General features: G+C 38.8%; 1 pseudogene; it reads left to right on the top strand.

The window, feature by feature from the left end:
- Nucleotides 1-2,753: 2,753 nt before the first annotated feature.
- On the top strand, nt 2,754-3,947 carry LOC110193579 (dicarboxylate carrier UCP2 pseudogene; annotated as a pseudogene).
- The last annotated feature ends 6,060 nt before the right edge of the window (nt 3,948-10,007 follow it).

Below are 10,007 nucleotides of genomic sequence, written 5' to 3' on the forward strand. Positions count from 1 at the left end.
TGCAGTATCCATACATCACCACAAGATAGAGCTAACATAATAGCATGAAGAAAAATAAAAGAAATTAACAAATGAACTCTAATCATATGCTTTGTATACATGCAGACTTATTTTTTTTTAAATAATTGCACTCTGTATGTCCCATGTAATTCCGTAGGAGTTCTGTTTTTGGATGAAATGATTCACTTATACTTTCACTAAGGTACATTCAACTACCAATTTGATTAATTTTCCAGTAGAGATCTGCACCAAAATGCATACTGAAGCTTAGTAATGCTTATCATAGTTTTAAAATTAGAGCACATTAGAGAGTTCTGCCTACATCAAAGTTCCCCATGAGGAACAAAGCTGTTGAAAAATAATACTGTGAATAACTCCTTGCATATCTTATGATGACTTTGATTGATGATAGAGATCAGGAAGCTTACATTAATGAGTTTATTATGCACATATGCATGCACCCGCTTCAGAAGCTTTCAGACAAAGATGGCCACTAAATTTCAATAAAATAAATGTCAAAAATTCAAACACTGAAAGAATGGAGACTATAAAGCTGAGTCACAAACAAATAAGCATCATTGGGCCTAGAAAAGAAATATTTTATTCCTCTTCATGGAAAAGAAGGTTTACTTGTAGTGTAGTATAAAGTCATAAAGAGAAACCTAATTGATTAACAGACTGATACATGTTTGAAGTCAATACTATGTCTCTTGTTGATCTATCTGCTATCACTATGATGAACAAATAGTGCTTTGATGATAACCAGGCATCTGCTATATAATCAGTGGTGTTATTGGCTCCAGTCACTTAAGCCCTCTCCACCTATCCAACTTTTGCCCATGACTTCACATCAATCTGTATAGAGGACCCACCATACTTCCTAAGAGGCTTACTTAAAGATCCTGTAACAATGTAATAATGGTGGACATGGGCTGTCTGTGATGACAACGCTTTTTTTCTCTGGTAATATTTTTAAATCTGCTGCAGCCTACCTATGACAATCATGTCCTTCCAGTGAAAGGCAACTTTATTTCCTTACAGACACTAGCTGGGTGACCATGGATAAGTCACTTCATCTATCTTAGTCACAGTTTCCTCGTTTGTAAAATGAGAAGGGGTGGAATTAGATGGCATCTAAGGTTTCTTGCAGTTCTAACTCTATGATTCTACATTTCCAACTTTGTAATTCATTGCTTCTCTTCCAGTGTTCTACATTTTGGACTAATTGGCCTTCTTGGGGCTCCTCCAATGACGTTCTATCTCCTGTCTCCTAGCTTTTAAACTGACTGAAACTGGCCCCAACCGCAACTGTACTACTACTATTTATTCTCTCAGCATCCTAGGGCTAATCTTGGTGTGCAAAGAATAACTTCCTACTATTTGTCTCTGTAGTTCATGAACTCCAACTTGTGTGCTTTCCAATTGCACAAAAAGTCACAATAATATAATTAACTCTTCAACATGAAACATTTGCTACTCATTAATGAGGGAAATGTAAGAATTGTTGTGATATGTGCTCAATAAAATGTAAAAGAAGCAATAATTAAAATACAGGAGTTCACCTATAATCCTGTCACACTGTCCTGCAAGCAGTGAACGTGATGTCCATGGGTGGAGTAATCATACATTTATAGATACCTAGCAGTGAGGCATGTGAGTAGGGGAAACTGTATTACAAGGGACAACTCAACTCTGGACTGCAAGCAATGATGCCCTTGATCTTTTAAAAGAAGAGTTGATATGTCTGTCATTTGCAAGGCAAAACCACTTCTCTCCTAATGATGAGATACTGAAGCAGTGTCTAGCTCTTTTGGCAGGCTTCTGATGTAAAGTTTCACTCATTTAACAACAAAAAATCAACCTAATTCCCAATGAGAGAGTGGGAAAGTCTATTGTTTCACTTCTTCCTCTTCTCTTAAGTTTGGAGGACTATAAAGAGAAACGCAGGGATCCCTGAGAGATTTGCCATATCTTTAACAGTTTATGGCACTAAAAGGCAAAAAGCTCAGACATTGGAAAGGATTCTAGGAAGATGGTAGAGTAGGTCAGCAAATTCCAAGCTCTCAAGATTTTCCTCCACAAAAGAAATAAAATAGTGCCTCAGGTAAAACACAGATCTGTAAAAATAAATAAGGATAGGGGTACAAGTCCTCCTGGGACAATCAAAGAAGATCTGAAGAAAAATACCATGAGGAAGTTTGGTCCCAGTGAAGAGAAACATCTCCAGGTTAGGGTCTGCTTAAACAATAAGCAGCAAGCCCTGGAGTTGGCTATGTGGGGAGGCTGCCTCAACCCCAGACACAGGAAATTTTATCACCAGGACAGTGAGGGGAGTTGGGCATCTGAGCCGGGAAGATCAAGGGAACTTCTGCTAACAAGGAACACCAGACCAACTGTGCTTTGGAGATGCAATGGGGGAGGGGGATGGAAGGAACCAGCACGTGCCGGATGAGTACAGAAGCAGTGGGGCTGAGAAGCTGCTGGCTGTAGGCACTTACAGGAGGCTTGAAGTCTTGATTTGGGTTCAAGGTCAGAGAGGAGAACTAGGATCTGAGGCCAGAGGCACCATTCCACATACCCCAGGGGCAAAGGTGAATACAAAAATTAAGTTATTACAAGTGCGCGCTCAACCTCCTCCGAGACTGAGAGTTATCAGCGACGCAGCCCCTCCAGCCCACCAGACGCCGGACTCGGCTGCAGGCTAGTGTCTCCCGCCGCCTCCTCCTCGTGCTTTCCTCTACGGTCTAGGCCACATAGTATGATCATTAGGTGTTCAGTTTTCCAACAACTTTCTATGGAAAATCAAAGGAAGTGGGCCATGGTTGCCGTGAGCAACTTTGAAGAGCGGGACACCCTTAGAGAAGCTTGATCAAGGTGCCGTCATCGTGAGACCCTCCAAATCAGGACTCCGGCAGAGTTCCTCTATCTCGTCTTGCTCAATCATGGAGGCTATCTTTCCATTTCTCCTTTGCCTCCTGGGAAGTAGCAGAAAGCCAGCATCATCATGGTTGGATTTAAGCCTACAGACGTGCCCCCAACAGCCACGTAAAGTTCCTTTGGGCTGGCACCGCTGCCTGCGTCGCTGACCTCATCACCTTCCCCCTGGACACAACCAAAGTCCGGCTGCAGACTCAGGGAGAGAGCCAGGGAGCCATCAGAACTTCCTCTGCCGCTGCCTAGTATCGGGGTGTCATGGGCACCATTCTGATTATGATGAAGACTGAGGGCCCTGGCAGCCTCTACAATGGGCTGGCAGCTGGGTTACAGCGCCAGATGAGTTTTGCCTCTGTCCAAATTGGCCTCTATGACTCTGTCAAGCAGTTCTACACCAAGGAATCAGAGCATGCAGGCATTGAGAGCCGCCTCCTGGCAGGCTGCACCACAGGGGCACTGGCAGTAGGCGCAGCCCAACCCACAGATGTGGTTAAGGTACGTTTCCAGGCCCAGGCTCGTGCAGGCAGCAGCCGAAGGTAAGCACAATGGATGCTTATATGACTATTGCCTGAGAGGAGGGGCTTCGAGGCCTATGGAAAGGAACTTCACCCAATGTTGCCCGCAATGCTATTGTCAACTGTGCTGAGCTAGTGACCTATGATATCATCAAAGATGCCCTCCTGAAGGCCCACCTCATGAGTGATGACCTTCCATGCCACTTCACATCAGCCTTTGGGGCTGACTTCTGCACCACCATCATTGCTTCCCCTGTGGACGTGGTCAAGACAAGATACATGAACTCTGCCGCAGGCCAATATGCTAGGGCTGGCCACTATGCCCTCACTATACTTCGGAAGAGGGGACCCCAAGCCTTCTACAAAGGGTTCATGCCTTCCTTCCTCCGCTTGGGCTCCTGGAATGTAGTGATGTTTGTCACCTAGGAGCAACTGAAACGGGCACTGATGGCCGCTCGAAGTTCCCGGGAAGCTCCTTTCTGAGCCCGCTCTTACTAGCTTCCTGCCTGATGCCTGTCCTCTTTGAGTTTGACCCCGTCCTGCCTCTCCTCCCTCCCATTTTTCCCCTATTCCTCTCCTCCCCTGCCTTAGCATTGAGGAATCCCCCTACACTCCTGCTTAAGGGTTAGCCCCATTTAAACCTTCTCCAGCCCACTTTCCTGCCATTGCATACTCCATTCTTAAGCTCTTTATGTCTAATAAAGTCAAACCAGAACTCCCCCCCAAAAAAATTAAGTTATTACAAAAAAAAAAAGGCACAGGCAAAGGAGAAACAATCCAACCATAGACACTCTACAAAATAGAGTAGACCAGGGTTTTTCTTCAGAGGAAGACAGCAAAACAAAAAGAGCACCTCTTCTACCCCAAAGAGTAACATCAAATGATCACCTGCCCAAAAAATTCGTAGAAGAACTTGAAAAAGATTTTAAAAAATCAAATGAGAGAAATTGAGGAAAAAACTAAAAAGTAATAAATAAGAACAATCCAAGAAAAACAAGAAGATTATGAAAAGAAAGTCAACCAATTAGAAAAGGAGATCCAGAATCTTAAGGAAGAAAATGACTCCTTGAAAATCAGAATTGGGCAAGGGGAAGCCAGTGAAGTCATAAGAGACCAAGAAATAAAACAAAATATAAAGAATGAAAAAATAAAAGAGAATGTGAAACATCTCGTGATAAAACAACTGATATGGAGAACAGATCAAGAAGAGAAAACATAAGAATAATTGGACTACCTGAAAGCCATAATCAAAAAAAAGTCTTCATAAAATAATACTAGAAATATTTAAAGAAAATTGTTCTGAAGCATTAGAACAAGAGGAGGAAGTAGAAATAGAAAAAAAAATACTGATTACCACCTGAAAGAGATCTTATGAGGAAAACCCACAGTCAAATTCCAAAACCCCCAGATCAATGACAAAATATTATAAGAAACAAGAAAAAAACAATTCACATATGGCAGTGCCACAATTAGAATCACAAAAGACCTAGCAGCAGTGACACTAAAAGATCACAGGTCTTGGAGCACAATATATCGAAGAGCAAAAGGACTGGGGTTCAGGGAGAAAATCTCGTACCCAACAAAGCTAAGCATAATCCTGAATGAAAAAAAAAATGTACATTTAATAAACTGTCAGACTTTTAGGACTTTGTAAAAAAAACATGAACTTAATAGAAGATTCAACATATAAGAGTCAAGAGAAATATAAGCTACATACCAAACACTAATTACAAGGGACTCAATAAGGCAGACTGGTTATTTTTATGTATGTAAAATGTAAAACTCATGTCTAAGATTGTTATTAGTATTTGGGTAGTTCATAAGAAAGATTGTGGTAGACCTGGGGTTTATATGACAGTTTAAAAAAAGTAGTTATACAAATGAGGTGTGAGAGGAAGAACTAACACAGAGGAATTAGATGGGGGAAGAGGACCGTTAGTTCTGGAAACCTACTTTCATTGGGAATGGGTTCAAGAGGTAACAATACGTATACATTTATAAAAGTATAAAAGGCTTCTAGATTTAGAAGAAAATAAAATGTTAAGTAGATAGGGTGGAGAGAGAGGACAAGGGAGGGTTCTTTAGAGGGGAGGGTGAGGGAATGGGTTAAAGAGGTATATAGAAGGGCCTTTAGATTAATGGGAATGGGAGGATAAGGGAGAGATCATTGTGGGGGATGGGACTAGGTTAAGTAAAGAGGAGGGCAAGGTAGTAGGTAGAAGTAGAGGAGTCAGGAGGGGTGGGAATAAAAGATACGCACAAACATAAAAAACCCCCAAAGATTAGGAATAGAATTATTGGGGAAATTTTGTTTCTATGTGTGTATGTATATGTTTATGTATATACCAATATCTATATATAAGTACATCCACAATTGGTGGGAAGGAGAGGAGGGATGGGGAAAGGACAAAGTAAAAAGAGTACAGCGGAGAACAAAAGAAAACCTGTAAATAAGCAAAGAAAAAATAGACAGCTTTTAATGCAACATGTAGCATTTTAATATATAAGCTTTCCTGAAATGGAAATTTATTAATATATATTTTGAAACCTCTCTTACTTTCTGACATGTTTTTGTTTTCTTATTTTATATTTAAGTTTATGTTTCTTTTTCTTTTCTTATTGAGTATTTATTATTCAAGTTTAAAATAAAAAAACATAATTTAAAAAATCATATTGGCTAACCTCAGAAAGTAGAGTCCTAAGGTGATAGGAAGGAGAGCTAACAAATGAAGCAGTACATCTTGGTGGAATACTTCAGTGGTGAGTACCAAGTAACTAGCCAGGGAAAAACCAGAGTACATTGACTCTCTAGGTAAGGGAGGCTCACAATAGAAAAGAGAAGTGCACAAGAGAAATAATCACTAAATTTACACAGCTCTTTAAGGTTGACAAAAGTCTTTCCTTACAACAAGCTGGTGAGATGGGTGGTATGAGAATTATTATCCCTATTTTATAGATGAGGTAATTGGAGATATGAGTTTGCCCATGTTTGCAAAGCATATATCTAATGTGAAACTCAAACCGAGGCTTCCTGAGTAAAGCTGTGTTCAGTGTGTATACCACATTGCCTTCATTGGGATGTCATAGAAGGACTATTTATCCTGCTTCCCAATTTTGTGTACTGCTATGTCTGGCTCCTTAGACGTTCCTGGTAACTAAACCAGGATCTTGGTGATCCTAAACAATTTAGGCTAATGTGACCAGCTATATCCAAAAAAGAGAGAGAGAGAGAGAGAGAGAGAGAGAGAGAGAGAGAGAGAGAGAGAGAGAGCTCAGAGATTTCTTTCAATAGGGGAAGTTTCTGCTCTTCTTCACCAAAAAATTTTCAAAACTACAGTACTCTTTTCCATCCACAGAGCTTCCTGCCTCAGTTGAAGGAACTGTGAAGTTTGTGCAACTTTTAAATCCTGTCTTCTGTAAACAGCTTCTCTAATTGCCTTCCATGTCCTCTCTTCCTGCCTTCTTGCTCTTCTAGCACACAGCTTCTTCTTATCTCCTATCTTCTACCTTTATCTTTTAGCTTTCATTTCACTTTCTGGCATCTAAAACCTCAAATCACAACCTCCTTGTGTTTAGTGATTTATTAATAAATTGTGATGTAAAATTTCCCAAATCTACCTTTCTGTTAGGGATGATCCCACCATTTTTATGTAATTATCCAGTAGACCCCAGACTTATTCAGTTCATGATTTCTCAGTTATAACCTTCAAAACTCTGAAAATAATCATATGTAAAGGATCTAAACTTGAACACAGTGAATGAAGTCATCATTATCTAAATGCTTTGTTTTCAAATAAGCCTTCTAAAATACATTTTTCTTAGAAACAGTTTTCTTTTTGGTCCTCAGAACAGTCTGCCTCTTTCCTCAAGTTTTTTTTTTAATCTGAAGGCTATTTTTCTTCTTAAACTAATTTTATCAGTGTTTCACACACAAATGTTCTTTGTCTATTTCAGCTATAAAAATAAAAATGTACATATATTTTATGTACTTATCTATAATGTTCTCTGCAGGAATGTAAGCTTGTGGAAGGCAAGAAACATTTCACTTTTTGTCATTATATCCTCAGGAATTTGTCCAGTGTCTGGCATAATAACTATTGATTGATTATTTATTATAGTATCTATAATAAATGCTTAACAGATACCTCAATATGGATTAACAGTGTGATTTGACAGCCTGTCCCCTAATCACTCATGCCAAAAAAAAAACCTAATATGATCACAAGATATATTAAGAGAAGAATAATATCCTGAGCAAAGATGTTCTGCTATATGCACTTCATCCTCCCCAGACCTTATCTTTAGTAAGACATTAATTTCTGAGGATCACATTTAAGGAAGGCCAATTAGGAGTTTTTCTAGAAGAGGGTGATTAAAACCTTGAGTGTATTGGAAGCCATTCAGCATGTGGATGGATTACATAAAATGATGACATTTAATCTGGATAAGAGAAGAATGAAGGAGGATAACATTGCTATTTTTAAGTAACGAAGGACTGTCATATGAGAGAAATAGGAGCAATAGTAGAATCTGCAGATAGGCAAGTTGTATTCCAATGTCAGGATGAACTTTACATGTAGAATTGTCTCACTATATAGGTTACTTAATAAGCTCTTTCTCACTGGAGGCCTTTTAGCAGAGAGGGATAATCACGTGTTAGGGATGTTATGGAGTTCATTCTGTTCAGGCAGATATTGTATTAAATGATTCATGAGATCACTCCCAATTCTTAGCTTCCATGATTAAAACTGATTTAAAAACAGTTATTTCACTATCAGTTTGGATACATTTTCATATACAAATTTATATGATATAACATCACCATTGTTTCTATTTTCCAATTACACCATCAGAAGTGTGAATGATGTGCCTGAATAATTAGGAAACAGCAATGTGGCTGACATGCATTTTTCTTTATGCATCTGTGACTTGACTTTTTTCTAGTCATTCATTAAATTATGTGAATACTATGGCTCATGTGCTTACATGAATATCATTGTCACTTTATCTACTGGTAATTACTTAGAACCTTGCTCATGTTATTTTCAAGTGCGTTTGAGGATACAACTACATTGCCACAAGGTATGTCAGGCTCCTCTACAGTAAATGGAAGTTACACACACATACACACACACACACACACACACACACACACACACACACACACACATACATTACTTCCTTTCTCATAAAGCATTCTCCAAAAGAATTTTTTGAGAAGTTTCTTGAATAAATGGAATTTAAGTGAGGAATAGAATTTAATCAAATATGTTCAACTGGAGATTTAAAGTTTTGGACTTATCACAGGCTGCTCAAAAAAAAATTCTTACTACAAGACTCTTAGTGAACCCACTAACCTACATCATGAATTTTCTGCAGAAGAATATGTAACATGTATAATATAAACTCAATACTGTTAAAAAATTATTCTTTTAAAATAATTCTGAAATGACTAAAGTTGATGCAATGTATCACATATCAGTTTTCACTGAAAGAATTAAATTAGCTCATTGAAACGATGTCTTGTGATTATATGTCAGTAATGAGATAGGTTGTATGATGTCATGGCTGTGCTGATATTGAGAGTTGCATCTGGGAGGGTTTTTAAATGCTTCATCCCAGAGCATTAGACTTGAGTCAGAATATGGCTTTCCGTGTGGCTTGAAGTCACAGTCCCTATATATCTCTGCATCCTTGGCTAAGTCAATTTCCTTGAGTCTCATCTGTAAAATTGGAATCATGTCTTGCAAGAGCTATTATGAGAAACAAATGAGGCCATGTATGGGAAAACACTTTGCAAATTATGAAACAAGATGAAAAGGTACTATTATTTTGTTGTTGTTCTTCAGTTGTTTCAGTTATGTTTGACTCTTCATGACCCTATTTGGGATTTCCTTGGTAAAAATACTGGAGAGATTTGCCATTCCCTTCTCCAGTTCATTTTATAAATGATGAAACTGAGGCAGACAGGGTTGAGTGATTTGCCAACAGTCACACGGCTAGCAAATGTCTGAAGCCAGATTTGAACTCAGGAAGATGAGTCTTCCTGACTTCAGGCCTAGGACTCTATTTATTGAGCCACCTAGCTGCCCATGCTATTATTGTAACTCCATTATTCAGTTCTTAATGCATCTTTAATTTAATCAATGCGGGTATTCCTTCTATTGCTGCAGATGGAATCCCATTCTTGTTTTGTACTATTCTTGCTCATGTTTTCCCATAGATCCCCCATGGAGCATCTATCCACTGTACTGGGGACCTTTCTCTAGGTTGTTGTTGTTGCTTTTTAAAAAAATTTTAGGATTACTGCTTCAGTATTCAGGCCATTATCCCTTATTCTTATTGTATGACAAGCTTAACAATATATTTGCTCACTGACCCTAGTACTACTTCTTGTGCATAGGTCAATGTTGAAAACATCACAGGCTACCATCCTGAACCACTCCATTTTCTTCTGGGTCATCAGTAATTTTAATTCTTCAGATACTATGATTTCCAACATAAACAACCATGTAATATCATTAGAAGCACATGTCGTTGTTGTTGCTCTTTGTTGTT

This window comes from Phascolarctos cinereus, unplaced genomic scaffold (genome assembly GCF_003287225.1).
Source record: "Phascolarctos cinereus isolate Bilbo 61053 unplaced genomic scaffold, phaCin_HiC Scaffold_4;HRSCAF=312, whole genome shotgun sequence".
Classification (NCBI taxonomy): domain Eukaryota; kingdom Metazoa; phylum Chordata; class Mammalia; order Diprotodontia; family Phascolarctidae; genus Phascolarctos; species Phascolarctos cinereus.